Raw genomic sequence first — 16,606 nt, forward strand, 5'->3', positions numbered from 1 at the left:
CCTTCTGCGCTGTTCTGAGGCTAATTGGATACAATAAGATACAGTGTTCCTTGGGAGGGGCTGCCTATTTCACTAAGTCCCTTGTTAGGAGGGACTAGATACAGAAAATATGAAAAGAAAAAAGGAAATTGGCGCCCAAAGGTTATTTTAACCTATAAATACAGGGAACCCTGTGGGTTTCACAATTATCATTAATTTTAAAACATAAACATGAACTGTTCTTTCATAAAAAATGTATTAAAATGTACAGAAGCAAAGAAGCATGTCCATCATATTATACAGACAAAATTATGTAATTTCTCTTCGAATACTCCATCATTGAAGTTGGTAGAGGAATATCGACAACTTAGTGCAGTATCTTTATTCTTCCTCATATGATATTCAGAGATAACATCAAATATAACAATCCGACGCGTTTCGTCTAGTGACTAGACTTCTTCAGGGGAATGTCTTTTGGTATTAACATCTATCAAAATGTAATCAATCAAAGTGGACAATCAGGATTTTTCAAAGAATAACTTCAGAGCATCACAAAAGAGGCTGCCGAGGCTTCAAGCCGGTCTCATATATTCAACTGATCAGAATTCAGCTACTTCCTATGTTTCTAACTTTCAAAAGGAAGGTGAAAACAGCAAGATCCTGCCAAAAATGGACCTCATGGGTCAAATACAAGCGTGGAATATAGATACGGGTAAGATGTCTCATTGCAAGGATACTGGAGGACCACTGGCTGTCTGTTTGGAAAGTTTTTTCTTGTGTGAATCTATATGGACATCTTACCCGTATCTATATTCCACGCTTGTATTTGACCCATGAGGTCCATTTTTGGCAGGATCTTGCTGTTTTCACCTTCCTTTTTAAAGTTAGAAACATAGGAAGTAGCTGAATTCTGATCAGTTGAATATATGAGACCGGCTTGAAGCCTCGGCAGCCTCTTTTGTGATGCTCTGAAGTTATTCTTTGAAAAATCCTGATTGTCCACTTTGATTGATTACATTTTGATAGATGTTAATACCAAAAGACATACCCCTGATGAAGTCTAGTCACTAGACGAAACGCGTTGGATTGTTATATTTGATGTTATCTCTGAATATCATATGAGGAAGAATAAAGATACTGCACTAAGTTGTCGATATTTCTCTACCAACTTCAATGATGGAGTATTCGAAGAGAAATTACATCATTTTGTCTGTATAATATGATGGACATGCTTCTTTGCTTCTGTACATTTTAATAAAATTTTTATGAAAGAACAGTTCATGCTTATGGTTTAAAATTAATGATAATTGTGAAACCCACTGGGTTCCCTGTATTTATAGGTTAAAATAACCTTTGGGCGCCAATTTCCTTTTTTCTTTATATATATATATATATACACAGTCCATATGATCCGGCTCTCCGTTGGAGGATTTACTGCCCCGGGTGCCTCCGTAATAAATCACATACGTAACCAAAGAGCGTGGCACTCCTGGTGACCTATATAGAAAAGACTCGCAGGTAGGCAGTATAAAATGACAACGTCTCAATGCCGTGTTTATTTAGGCATTTTCCTCAGGTATAACAACATACGTTGTATCATGTGACACGGGATAATCGCGTCACACTTCGGGCCTGCAGTACCTGACGCCTTAGAGTAAGCCGGTAAGGACAGATCATGTGACTAATGATCCCCGAGAGTGAAGGTCTGGATAGGAGTTTGGTAATTACGGGATAGGAGATAACAACACAATGTGATTGCTGCGTGAACATTAGAATTTTCAGTGCTGAACCTATAATGACAAATTGTATTGCAGACAAAGAAGCGAATACATCATATGGTTCTACTAATCCTATCCCAAGACCAAGTCTGATCACATGACCCAATGTGTCATATGATATATAATGATAATGAATTTTGTATATTCATTTGGATGATTAGTTTAAAGATTGCAGACACGTGCTGTGTGTTACAATGATGGTTAGCCCTATTTAAAGGGCTGCTTGGAGCCCGGAACATTACCTTTGATAAAGCTGCCATAAGACAGCAAAACGCGTCAGCCCACCTTACCTTTGGGACTTGGACATTATACCATCATTCAGTCATCCTTGTGGGGACCTTGCCAAGCCAATATTTGGGATAAACGGAACAACTAACCACCGTGGAGGGAACATTAAAGGGACTCTTTGCTTTGTGTGTTGGATCCCATTGCTTCAGGATCACCCTATACAGCCTCACAGAACTGGTGCCTATTCCAATTTATTGGACATTAGTCCCTGTAAAACATCTGGCTATAATATCTACTACCCCTGTAGAGGATCTGAATTTCAATGTACAATATACATTCCATACCATTTACCAGAGACTGGTGATATATAGCTCAATCATTTCTGTTTATTATATGTGACAATCTATGATGACCACGATGATATATGCTTTTTAAATAAATTGTATTAATTGTTTTTATCCATTTACACCTGTCTGCAGTAATAGTTATTAAGCGCTGTTTTGTTTTGCATACATAGCATAAACTTGCTGAAGAAACAGCTATATCAGTGAATAAAGGTAAGCTAGCCTACAATAAATACAAGTCTCTCTATATAGAGGAGCTACAAGTAACATTCACCGCTAATTAAGCCAAAGTTTCAGTGCTTGTCAGCTTGTCATGTGAGTAACAATGCATTTTCCCACAGAGAACGCTACTGGGCATTAGGAAGAGAACATGGTAACACATACTTACCTCTTACATGGGAGGGGCTTCATAACACTTCACTTTCTATAACAATTCAGAATCCGTTCAGCTTAAATAATTCAGCACCCGGAATTGTTGAATCTGTGCCAGGACTCAGTGCCTGGATAGAAAGAGGAGTGAGCAGCTTCTTGCAAATGATTGATTTCAGTAAAAACACAAGGTGTTAGAGTGCCACCTAGAGGGCGTAATAGAATTGTGGCGACCGTGCTATCCAGGTCAGAGGTCCTCAAACGCGGTCCTCAAGGCACCCCAACGGTCCAGGTTTTAAGTATATCCATGGCTCAGCACAGATGGTTAAATCAAATTGACTAAGGTACTAATTAAGTCACCTGTGGCCAAGCAAGGATATACTTAAAATCTGGACCGTTGTGGTGCCTTGAGGACTGCATTAGAGAACCTCTGTTATAGATGCATGCAACCCCAAATGTGTGTAGCATACCACGAACCCCATTTGTAGTGAGCATGCAGAGTTGCGTTCATATTATGTATAACTCAGAGTCAGGCCTTCTGCTTGCATGTATACAGGAATATTGAAACATTGCAAAAATGTACAAAAAGGTGAGAACTCAACAGGCAGCATCCATAGAAATTCATCATACTGCATAATGGGCCTAATTCATGATTGTAAAGAATGGCACAGCCGCAGTTCCGTGTATTTAGAATTCAGATGCAGCAGGAGGTAACTATAGGACATAGACGTCTCATGTTTGCATTAGCGAGGATCCGAGTGCTGCGCCTGAGGACCCAGCCTCAGATCACCATCGCGGCCATCCGTCGCAATTCACAAGTTTAGACAGCGGTCAGCCCACATAAGCTGAAGCTTACTCAGGTTGACTGTCGGATCCAGACACCCTGGTCCAGTAAGTCTGTGTCCAACGACGCAGACCCCAGATCCGTCATGCCTTCACAATGAGGTGTCATGCCCCCGTTTATAAGAACGGTGCCGGGTGGATGTTAGTCATGCTGCAGCTATAGGCAAATGCAGAGGGGTTTCTGGTTGCCCAGAAACCCCCTCCTCTTGGCAAGTGACTCAAATTATGACAATAGCAATGGCATATAATATGATTAGTAGAGCTGCTGCCACATCATGCAGTTTAAGGGACAGAGTAGAGCTTCTGCACAAGCCCAGTGGTAGCAGCTTCTTCTAACCAGTAGCTGTGTGTGTGAATCTGAGGCCTCAATCAGTGCACTGGACCAGAGAGCAGCTACCAGGACGAAGAGACAGGAGCCTTACCATGAGATGGAATAATATGTGCTTAGAAAGTGCAGTACTGGTTTTATGTTTGTGTATTTATTATAGCATGTTTAACCTTTTCCTGACAACTTAGCCTATTTAAATTATTTAAATATGTTTGACACAGCCTATACTATAGACCATCTATAGTGTTAACTATTAATACTGTATTCTGTACAGTATACAGTGTATTAAAAGACCAATGTTCAGGGTCATTACTAGGTTCTTCTACCACTCCCCCAGACTCCTACACTTGCTCCAATGTTCTGCAGAGTGGGAGATTGTGGGTTGCATTTGGAAACCCCCCTCTAGAAACCCTGCTTTTGCCACTGGCAGCTGACAGGGGTCTGCAAGCGGCATTGGAAGGGCACATGCGCAGAATGGGTCTTTTACCTGCGCAGACCCACACCCATCGTGGTTTGTGTACAAATATGAATTAGGCCCCATACACATTATATCGTTCTAGGCAGTTTTTTTATTTTATTTTCACACATTTTATTTGCATTATAATTGTTTATAGGAAAGTCCTATGCAGCTCGCAGTTCTGTGTAAATTATTATATCTCAGTTACACTGTGTAAGGCAAAGCGATCATTGCCTGTTACATTCGCCACAGATACTCATTTTTGATATTTAGATTACAAGCCATTCCTGGAGGTGTAAATCAGGTGCTTTATTGGTTGATTTTTTTGAAGTACGATATTATATATTATTATATTATTTTTTTTCTGTATTCCTTGTTGTGAATTTCCAGAACTGATTTGCTTGTCCGCTATATGATGGTGTAGTATGGAGCTGGGATTATGCCTGATGAGAGATCTGCACATGTAAAAAGCGCTGCATTACCATTTTATGGTTGACTGCGGTGGCGTAGCGTCATTTCCTGCGCTCTCCACTGCAAGCTGTCAGCGCGGTGAGGCCTGGAGCCAAATGTTTGTAGCAATGAGATGCATAAATCCGGGGCTAGCAAAAATGGGCAATGCTTTTAAATATTACAAATTATACATATTTTTTATTTCTCTATCGTCCTAGTGGATGCTGGGGTTCCTGAAAGGACCATGGGGAATAGCGGCTCCGCAGGAGACAGGGCACAAAAAGTAAAGCTTTAGGATCAGGTGGTGTGCACTGGCTCCTCCCCCTATGACCCTCCTCCAAGCCTCAGTTAGATTTTTGTGCCCGGCCGAGAAGGGTGCAATCTAGGTGGCTCTCCTGAGCTGCTTAGAATAAAAGTTTAGTTAGGTTTTTTTATTTTCAGTGAGTCCTGCTGGCAACAGGCTCACTGCATCGTGGGACTAAGGGGAGAAGAAACGGACTCACCTGAGTGCAGAGTGGATCGGGTTTCTTAGGCTACTGGACACTAGCTCCAGAGGGACGATCACAGGTTCAGCCTGGATGGGTCACCGGAGCCGCGCCGCCGTCCCCCTTACAGAGCCAGAAGAGACGAAGAGGTCCGGTGAAATCGGCGGCAGAAGACATCCTGTCTTCAGACTAAGGTAGCGCACAGCACCGCAGCTGTGCGCCATTGCTCTCAGCACACTTCACACTCCGGTCACTGAGGGTGCAGGGCGCTGGGGGGGGAGCGCCCTGAGACGCAATATAACGGAATACCTTAGGTGGCAAAACAGAATACATCACATATAGCTCCTGGGCTATATGGATGTATTTTAATCCCCTGCCATTTTACACAGAAAAGCGGGAGATAAGGACGTCGTGAAGGGGCGGAGCCTATCTCCTCAGCACACAAGCGCCATTTTCCCTCACAGCTCCGCTGGAAGGACGGCTCCCTGACTCTCCCCTGCAGTCCTGCTTCAGAATCAGGGTAAAAAAGAGAAGGGGGGGCATTTTTGGCAGCAAATAACGATAATAACAGCAGCTATAAGGGAATAACACTTATATAAGGTTATCCCTGTATATATATATATATAGCGCTGGGTGTGTGCTGGCAGACTCTCCCTCTGTCTCTCCAAAGGGCTAAGTGGGGTCCTGTCCTCTATCAGAGCATTCCCGGTGTGTGTGCTGTGTGTCGGTACGCGTGTGTCGACATGTATGAGGAGGAAAATTATGTGGAGGCGGAGCAGTTGCCTGTGTTGGTGATGTCACCCCCTAGGGAGTCGACACCTGACTGGATGATTGTATTTAAACAATTAAGTGATAATGTCAGCAATTTGCAGAAAACTGTTGACGACATGAGACAGCCGGCAAATCAATTAGTGCCTGTCCAGGCGTCTCAGACACCGTCAGGGGCGCTAAAACGCCCGTTACCTCAGTGGGTCGACACAGACCCTGACACAGATACTGAGTCTAGTGTCGACGGTGACGAGACAAACGTAATGTCCAGTAGGGCCACACGTTACATGATCACGGCAATGAAAGAGGCATTGAACCTTTCTGACACTACAAGTACCACAAAGAAGGGTATTATGTGGGGAGAGAAAAAACTACCAATATTTTTCTCTATCGTCCTAAGTGGATGCTGGGGTTCCTGAAAGGACCATGGGGAATAGCGGCTCCGCAGGAGACAGGGCACAAAAGTAAAGCTTTTACAGGTCAGGTGGTGTGTACTGGCTCCTCCCCCTATGACCCTCCTCCAGACTCCAGTTAGATTTTTGTGCCCGGCCGAGAAGGGTGCAATTCTAGGTGGCTCTCATAAAGAGCTGCTTAGAGAGTTTAGCTTAGGTTTTTTATTTTACAGTGATTCCTGCTGGCAACAGGATCACTGCAACGAGGGACAGAGGGGAGAAGAAGTGAACTCACCTGCGTGCAGGATGGATTGGCTTCTTGGCTACTGGACATGAAGCTCCAGAGGGACGATCACAGGTACAGCCTGGATGGTCACCGGAGCCACGCCGCCGGCCCCCTCACAGATGCTGAAGCAAGAAGAGGTCCAGAATCGGCGGCTGAAGACTCCTGCAGTCTTCTTAAGGTAGCGCACAGCACTGCAGCTGTGCGCCATTTTCCTCTCAGCACACTTCACACGGCAGTCACTGAGGGTGCAGGGCGCTGGGGGGGGGGCGCCCTGGGAGGCAAATGAAAACCTTTAAAAAGGCTAAAAATACCTCACATATAGCCCCAGAGGCTATATGGAGATATTTACCCCTGCCTAAATGTACTAAATAGCGGGAGACGAGCCCGCCGGAAAAGGGGCGGGGCCTATCTCCTCAGCACACGGCGCCATTTTCTGTCACAGCTCCGCTGGTCAGGAAGGCTCCCAGGTCTCTCCCCTGCACTGCACTACAGAAACAGGGTATAACAGAGAGGGGGGGCAAAATAAATGGCAATATATTAATATAAAAGCAGCTATAAGGGAGCACTTAATCATAAGGCTATCCCTGTCATATATAGCGTTTTTTGGTGTGTGCTGGCAGACTCTCCCTCTGTCTCCCCAAAGGGCTAGTGGGTCCTGTCTTCGTATAGAGCATTCCCTGTGTGTCTGCTGTGTGTCGGTACGTGTGTGTCGACATGTATGAGGACGTTATTGGTGTGGAGGCGGAGCAATTGCCAAATATGAGGATGTCACCTTCTAGGGGGTCGACACCAGAATGGATGCCTTTATTTGTGGAATTACGGGATAGCGTCAACTCGCTTAAGCAGTCGTTTGCCGACATGAGGCGGCCGGACACTCAATTAGTGCCTGTCCAGGCGCCTCAAACACCGTCAGGGGCTGTAAAACGCCCCTTGCCTCAGTCGGTCGACACAGACCCAGACACAGGCACTGATTCCGGTGGTGAAGGTGACGAATCAACCGTATTTTCCAGTAGGGCCACACGTTATATGATTTTGGCAATAAAGGAGATGTTACATTTAGCTGATACTACAGGTACCACTAAACAGGGTATTATGTGGGGTGTGAAAAAACTACCAGTAGTTTTTACCGAATCAGAAGAATTAAATGACGTGTGTGATGAAGCGTGGGGTGCCCCGATAAAAAACTGCTAATTTCAAAGAAGTTATTGGCTTTATACCCTTTCCCGCCAGAGGTTAGGGAGCGCTGGGAAACACCTCCTAGGGTGGACAAAGCGCTAACACGCTCATCAAAACAAGTGGCGTTACCCTCTCCTGAGACGGCCGCACTTAAAGATCCATCAGATAGGAGGATGGAAAATATCCAAAAAGGTATATACACACATGCAGGTGTTATACTACGACCAGCTATTGCGACTGCCTGGATGTGCAGTGCTGGGGTAGTTTGGTCAGAGTCCCTGATCGAAAATATTGATACCCTGGACAGGGACAATATTTTACTGTCGTTAGAACAAATAAAGGATGCATTTCTTTATATGCGTGATGCACAGAGAGATATCTGCACACTGGCATCACGGGTAAGTGCTATGTCCATTTCGGCCAGAAGAGCTTTATGGACACGACAGTGGACAGGCGATGCGTAGAGGAGTTATTTGGGGTCGGTCTATCGGATTTGGTGGCCACGGCTACGGCCGGGAAATCCACCTTTCTACCTCAAGTCACTCCCCAACTGAAAAAGGCACCGACCTTTCAACGCAGCCCTTTCGTTCCTTTAAAAATAAGAGAGCAAAGGGCTATTCATATCTGCCACGAGGCAGAGGACGAGGGAAGAGACAGCAACAGGCAGCTCCTTCCCAGGAACAGAAGCCCTCCCCGGCTTCTACAAAAGCCTCAGCATGACGCTGGGGCTTCGCAAGCGGACTCGGGGGCGGTAGGCGGTCGTCTCAAGAATTACAGCGCGCAGTGGGCTCACTCGCAGGTAAATCCCTGGATCCTGCAGATAATATCTCAGGGGTGCAGGTTGAAATTAGAGACAGAGCCACCTCGCCGTTTCCTGAAGTCTGCTTTACCAACGTCCCCCTCAGAAAGGGAGACGGTTTTGGAAGCCATTCACAAGCTGTATTCTCAGCAGGTGATAGTCAAGGTACCTCTTCTACAACAAGGGAAGGGGTATTATTCCACTCTTTTTGTGGTACCGAAGCCGGATGGCTCGGTAAGGCCTATTCTAAATCTGAAGTCCTTGAACCTGTACATAAAGAAGTCCAAGTTCAAGATGGAGTCACTCAGAGCAGTGATAGCGAACCTGGAAGAAGGGGACTTTATGGTATCCTTGGACATCAAGGATGCGTATCTCCACGTTCCAATTACCCCTCACACCAGGGGTACCTCAGGTTCGTTGTACAAAACTGTCACTATCAGTTTCAGACGCTGCCGTTTGGTTTGTCCACGGCACCTCGGGTCTTTACAAAGGTAATGGCCGAGATAATATTTCTTCTTCGAAGAAAAGGCGTATTAATTATCCCATACTTGGACGATCTCCTAATAAGGGCAAGGTCCAGAGAACAGCTAGAGATGGGTTTAGTAAACAACAAACAAAGTAGCAGCGCTGTGAGATGTAAATATAAACATAAATTCAAATCATTCAAAATGGTGGGAGAGATAAACACACGTGGAGCTGTATGAACTGAAGGTGAAAAAAAGGGGTTAATTTATTAAAATATCTCATACAATATGTCAATAAAATTGATATAGGATAATAAAATAAAAAAGTAAAATACAATGAGCAGGATCACTGTAGGGCTGCCTTAGTAAGACTATCCGTTTTCTTAATTAGTGTGGACTAAATGACGGTATTTTGAGTTAGGTGACAACTGGACTTTATAACACAGTTCTGATGGCATCAGTGCCACATGATTTACCGCTGGAGGAGGGGGTTCTCTGGATAGCGTCCCTTATGACGGGTGGAACCAATAACAGTCTTGTATCCTCACCAGTATGCGGAGTCCTCAGTGCTGAGTGGCAAAGGGTGTGTTGCCAGTTGACAGGTTATTCACCTTTTTCTCTGTGCGTGGTTCGTCAAAGTCCACTAAAGATCCGGATGTCGTGCATGCAGCTTTCAATTGAAGATGGTGATCCTGAAGCATAAACACCTGACGCGTTTCGCTGCAGTGCCTGCAGCTTTCTCAAACCCCCTCCTCCAGCGGTAAATCATGTGGCACTGATGCCATCAGAACTGTGTTATAAAGTCCAGTTGTCACCTAACTCAAAATACCGTCATTTAGTCCACACTAATTAAGAAAACGGATAGTCTTACTAAGGCAGCCCTACAGTGATCCTGCTCATTGTATTTTACTTTTTTATTTTATTATCCTATATCAATTTTATTGACATATTGTATGAGATATTTTAATAAATTAACCCCTTTTTTTCACCTTCAGTTCATACAGCTCCACGTGTGTTTATCTCTCCCACCATTTTGAATGATTTGAATTTATGTTTATATTTACATCTCACAGCGCTGCTACTTTGTTTGTTGTTTATTGTGCATAGTGTTTTCAGGACTGACTAGACCTGTTTTTTAGCAGCTGCTATAATTAGAACACCAGCCCACCTTGCGCCTGATCCTTTCTTAACCTTGGTTAAGAAATAAAAACTCAGAGATGGGTTTAGCACTATCTCAAGAGGTGCTAAAGCAGCACGGATGGATTCTGAATATTCCAAAATCCCAATTAATGCCGACAACTCGTCTGCTGTTCCTGGGGATGATTCTGGACACAGTTCAGAAAAAGGTTTTTCTTCCCGAAGAAAAAGCCAAGGAGTTATCTGACCTGGTCAGGAACCTCCTAAAACCAGGAAAGGTGTCTGTACATCAATGCACAAGAGTCCTGGGAAAAAATGGTAGCTTCTTACGAAGCAATCCCTTTCGGCAGATTCCATGCAAAGGGATCTGTTGGACAAATGGTCAGGGTCGCATCTTCAGATGCACCTGCGGATAACCCTGTCGCCGAGGACAAGGGTATCCCTTCTGTGGTGGTTGCAGGAGGCTCATCTATTGGAGGGCCGCAGATTCGGCATGCAGGATTGGATCCTGGTGACCACGGAGGCCAGCCTGAGAGGCTGGGGAGCAGTCACACAGTGAAGAAATTTCCAGGGAGTGTGGTCGAGCCTGAAAAAGTCTCTTCACATAAGCATTCTGGAACTAAGAGCAATCTACAATGCTCTAAGCCAGGCGGAACCTCTGCTTCAAGGAAGACCGGTGTTGATCCAGTCGGACAACATCACGGCAGTCGCCCATGTAAACAGACAGGGCGGCACAAGAAGCAGGAGGGCAATGGCAGAAGCTGCCAGGATCCTTCGCTGGGCGGAGAATCACGTGATAGCACTGTCAGCAGTATTCATCCCGGGCGTGGACAACTGGGAAGCAGACTTCCTCAGCAGACACGACCTTCACCCGGGAGAGTGGGGACTTCATCCAGAAGTTTTCCACATGCTATTAAACCGTTGGGTAAAACCAATGGTGGACATGATGGCGTCTCGCCTCAACAAAACACTGGACAGGTATTGCGCCAGGTCAAGAGATCCGCAGGCAATAGCTGTGGACGCGCTGGTAACACCTTGGGTGTACCAGTCGGTATATGTGTTTCCTCCTCTGCCTCTCATACCAAAGGTATTGAGGATTATACGGCAAAGAGGAGTAAGACTAGTGGCTCCGGATTGGCCAAGAAGGACTTGGTACCCGGAACTTCAAGAGATGGTCACGGACGATCCGTGGCCTCTACTTCTGAGAAGGGACCTGCTTCAGCAGGGTACTTGTCTTTTTCAAGAATTACCGCGGCTGCGTTTGACGGCATGGCGTTTGAATGCCAGATCCTAAAAGGAAAAGGCATTCCAGAAGAAGTCATTCCTACCTTGATAAAGGCAAGGAAGGAAGTCACCGCGAAGCATTATCGCCGTATTTGGCGAAAATATGTTGCGTGGTGCGAGCAGCGGAGTGCTCCGATGGAGGAATTTCAACTGGGTCGTTTTCCTACATTTCCTGCAATCAGGATTGTCTATGGGTCTCAAATTGGGATCTATTAAGGTTCAAATTTCGGCCCTATCAATATTCTTCCAAAAAGAATTGGCCTCAGTCCCTGAGGTCCAGATTTTTATCAAAGGAGTACTGCATATACAGCCTCCTGTGGTGCCTAAGGTGGCACCGTGGGATCTAAATGTAGTTTTAGATTTCCTCAAATCCAATTGGTTTGAACCACTAAAGAATGTGGATTTGAAATATCTCACATGGAAAGTGACTATGTTACTGGCCCTGGCTTCGGCCGGGAGAGTATCTGAACTGGCGGCTTTGTTTTATAAAAGCCCTTATTTAATTTTCCATTCGACATAGGGCAGAGCTGCGGACGCGTCCGCATTTTCTCCCTAAGGTGGTATCAGCGTTTCACCTGAACCAGCCTATTGTAGTGCCTGCGGCTACAGACGACTTGAAGGACTCCAAGTTGTTGGACGTTGTCAGAGCCTTAAAAATATACATTTAAAGGACGGCTGGAGTCAGAAAATCTGACTCGCTGTTTATACTGTATGCACCCAACAAGTTGGGTGCACCTGCTTCTAAGCAGTCGATTGCTCGTTGTATTTGTAACAAAATTCAACTTGTACATTCTGTGGCAGGCCTGCCACAGCCTAAATCTGTTAAGGCCCATTCCGCAAGGAAGGTGGGCTCATCTTGGGCGGCTGCCCGAGGGGTCTCGGCATTACAACTCTGCCGAGCAGCTACGTGGTCAGGGGAGAACACGTTTGTAAATTTTTACAAATTTGATACCCTGGCAAAGGAGGACCTGGAGTTCTCTCATTCGGTGCTGCAGAGTCATCCGCACTCTCCCGCCCGTTTGGGAGCTTTGGTATAATCCCCATGGTCCTTTCAGGAACCCCAGCATCCACTTAGGACGATAGAGAAAATAAGAATTTACTTACCGATAATTCTATTTCTCGGAGTCCGTAGTGGATGCTGGGCGCCCATCCCAAGTGCGGATTATCTGCAATACTTGTACATAGTTATTGTTAACTAATTCGGGTTATTGTTTAGGAAGCCATCTTTCAGAGGCTCCTCTGTTATCATACTGTTAACTGGGTTTAGATCACAAGTTGTACGGTGTGATTGGTGTGGCTGGTATGAGTCTTACCCGGGATTCAAAATCCTCCCTTATTGTGTACGCTCGTCCGGGCACAGTACCTAACTGGAGTCTGGAGGAGGGTCATAGGGGGAGGAGCCAGTACACACCACCTGACCTGTAAAAGCTTTACTTTTGTGCCCTGTCTCCTGCGGAGCCGCTATTCCCCATGGTCCTTTCAGGAACCCCAGCATCCACTACGGACTCCGAGAAATAGAATTATCGGTAAGTAAATTCTTATTTTTCCTGAGTCAGAGGAAATAAATGAGGTGTGTGAAAAAGCGTGGGTTTCCCCCGATAAAAAACAGCTAATTTCTAAAAAATTATTAGCATTATATCCTTTCCCGCCAGAGGTTAGGGCGCGTTGGGAAACACCCCCTAGGGTAGATAAGGCGCTCACACGTTTATCAAAACAAGTAGCGTTACCGTCTCCTGATACGGCTACCCTCAAAGAACCAGCTGATAGAAGGCTGGAAATTATCCTAAAAAGTATATACACACATACTGGTGTTATACTGCGACCAGCAATCGCCTCAGCCTGGATGTGCAGTGCTGGAGTCGCATGGTCGGATTCCCTGACCGGGAATATTGATACCCTGGATAGGGACAATATTTTGTTAACTATAGAACATTTAAAGGATGCACTACTATATATGCGTGATGCACAGAGGGATATTTGCACCCTGGCATCAAGAATAAGTGCTATGTCCATCTCTGCCAGAAGAGCGTTATGGACGCGACAGTGGTCAGGGGATGCGGATTCCAAACGGCACATGGAAGTATTGCCGTATAAAGGGGAGGAGTTATTTGGGGCTGGTCTATCGGACCTGGTGGCCACGGCAACGGCTGGAAAATCCACCTTTTTACCCCAGGTCACTCCACATCAGCAGAAAAAGACACCGTCTTTTCAAACTCAGTCCTTTCGTTCCCATAAGTACAAGCGAGCAAAAGGCCACTCTTTTCTGCCCCGGGGCAGAGGAAGAGGAAAAAGACTGCACCATGCAGCCGCTTCACAGGAGCAGAAGCCCTCCCCTGCTTCTGCCAAGTCTTCAGCATGACGCTGGGGCTTTACAAGCAGACTCAGATATGGTGGGGGCCCGTCTCAAGAATTTCAACGCGCAGTGGGCTCACTCGCAAGTGGATCCCTGGATTCTACAGGTAGTATCGCAGGGGTACAAACTGGAATTCGAGGCGTTTCCCCCTCGTCGTTTCCTGAAGTCTGCTTTACCAAAGTCTCCCTCCGACAGGGAGGCAGTTTTGGCAGCCATTCACAAGCTGTATTCCCAGCAGGTGATAATCAAGGTACCCCTCCTGCAACAAGGAAAGGGGTATTATTCCACGCTGTTTGTGGTACCGAAGCCGGACGGCTCGGTGAGACCAATTTTAAATCTGAAATCCTTGAACACTTACATAAAAAGGTTCAAATTCAAGATGGAGTCACTCAGAGCAGTGATAGCAAACCTGGAAGAAGGGGACTATATGGTGTCTCTGGACATCAAGGATGCTTATCTCCACGTCCCGATATACCCTTCTCACCAAGGGTACCTCAGGTTTGTAGTACAAAACTGTCATTATCAGTTTCAGACGCTGCCGTTTGGATTGTCCACAGCACCTCGGGTCTTTACCAAGGTAATGGCCGAAATGATGATTCTTCTAAGAAGAAAAGACATTTTAATTATCCCTTACTTGGACGATCTCCTGATAAGGGCAAGATCCAGGGAACAGTTAGAAGTCGGAGTAGCACTATCTCAGGTAGTGTTACGTCAGCACGGGTGGATTCTAAATATTCCAAAATCGCAGCTGATTCCAACGACACGTCTACTGTTCCTAGGAATGATTCTGGACACAGTCCAGAAGAAGGTGTTTCTCCCGGAGGAGAAGGCCAGGGAGTTATCCGAGCTAGTCAGGAACCTCCTAAAACCAGGACAGGTCTCAGTGCATCAGTGCACGAGGGTCCTGGGGAAAATGGTGGCTTCTTACGAAGCGATTCCATTCGGAAGATTCCATGCAAGAACATTTCAGTGGGATCTACTGGACAAATGGTCCGGATCGCATCTGCAGATGCATCAGCGGATAACCCTGTCGCCAAGGACAAGGGTGTCTCTCCTGTGGTGGCTGCAGAGTGCTCATCTACTAGAGGGCCGCAGATTTGGCATTCAGGATTGGATCCTGGTAACCACGGATGCCAGCCTGAGAGGCTGGGGAGCAGTCACACAGGGAAGGAATTTCCAGGGCCTGTGGTCAAGCCTGGAAACGTCTCTTCATATAAACATTCTGGAACTAAGGGCCATTTACAATGCCCTAAGTCAAGCAAAACCTCTGCTTCAGGGTCAGGCGGTGTTGATCCAATCGGACAACATCACGTCAGTCGCCCACGTAAACAGACAGGGCGGCACGAGAAGCAGGAGGGCAATGGCAGAAGCTGCAAGGATTCTTCGCTGAGCGGAAAATCATGTGATAGCACTGTCAGCAGTATTCATTCCGGGAGTGGACAACTGGGAAGCAGACTTCCTCAGCAGACACGACCTTCACCCGGGAGAGTGGGGACTTCACCCAGAAGTCTTCCACCTGATTGTAAACCGTTGGGAAAAACCAAAGGTGGACATGATGGCGTCCCGCCTCAACAAAAAACTGGACAGATATTGCGCCAGGTCAAAGGACCCTCAGGCAATAGCAGTGGACGCTCTGGTAACGCCGTGGGTGTACCAGTCAGTGTATGTGTTCCCTCCTCTGCCTCTCATACCAAAAGTACTGAGAATCATAAGAAGGAGAGGAGTAAGAACTATACTCGTGGTTCCGGATTGGCCAAGACGGACTTGGTACCCGGAACTTCAAGAGATGCTCACGGACGAACCGTGGCCTCTACCTCTAAGAAAGGACCTGCTACTACAGGAGCCTTGTCTGTTCCAAGACTTACCGCGGCTGCGTTTGACGGCATGGCGGTTGAACGCCGGATCCTGAGGGAAAAAGGCATTCCAGAAGAAGTCATCCCTACTCTGGTCAAAGCCAGGAAGGACGTAACCGCAAAACATTATCACCGCATTTGGCGTAAATATGTTGCGTGGTATGAGGCCAAGAAGGCCCCTACAGAGGAATTTCAACTGGGTTGTTTCCTTCATTTCCTGCAAACAGGACTGTCTATGGGCCTAAAATTAGGGTCCATTAAGGTTCAAATTTCGGCCCTGTCGATTTTCTTCCAGAAAGAACTGGCTTCAGTACCTGAAGTTCAGACATTTGTAAAAGGGGTCCTGCACATACAGCCTCCTTTTGTGCCTCCAGTGGCACCTTGGGATCTCAATGTGGTGTTGAGTTTTCTAAAGTCACATTGGTTTGAACCACTTTCCACTGTGGACTTAAAATATCTCACATGGAAGGTGTCGATGCTGTTAGCCTTGGCTTCAGCCAGGCGTGTGTCAGAATTGGCGGCTTTATCATATAAAAGCCCTTACTTAATTTTTCATTCTGACAGGGCGGAATTGAGGACTCGTCCTCAATTTCTACCTAAGGTGGTTTCTGCATTTCACATGAACCAACCTATTGTGGTACCTGCGGCTACCAGGGACTTAGAGGACTCTAAGTTGCTTGACGTTGTCAGGGCCTTGAAAATATATGTTTCCAGGACGGCTGGAGTCAGAAAATCTGACTCGCTGTTTATCCTGTATGCACCCAACAAGCTGGGTGCTCCTGCTTCTAAGCAGACGATTGCTCGTTGGATTTGTAGTACAATTCAGCTTGCAC

The 16,606-nt window shown here is 46.1% G+C and overlaps 1 long non-coding RNA gene across 1 annotated transcript in view; it reads right to left on the minus strand.

Annotated features, from left to right (window-relative positions):
- Positions 1-16,606, minus strand: part of LOC134927322 (uncharacterized) — a 133,413-nt gene that overhangs the window by 4,024 nt on the left and 112,783 nt on the right. The window contains exon 4 of the long non-coding RNA XR_010177611.1: positions 2,718-2,829. This is a non-coding gene — a long non-coding RNA (uncharacterized LOC134927322). The remainder of the gene's footprint in view (positions 1-2,717; positions 2,830-16,606) is intronic.

This window comes from Pseudophryne corroboree, chromosome 5, assembly GCF_028390025.1.
Source record: "Pseudophryne corroboree isolate aPseCor3 chromosome 5, aPseCor3.hap2, whole genome shotgun sequence".
Lineage (NCBI taxonomy): Eukaryota > Metazoa > Chordata > Amphibia > Anura > Myobatrachidae > Pseudophryne > Pseudophryne corroboree.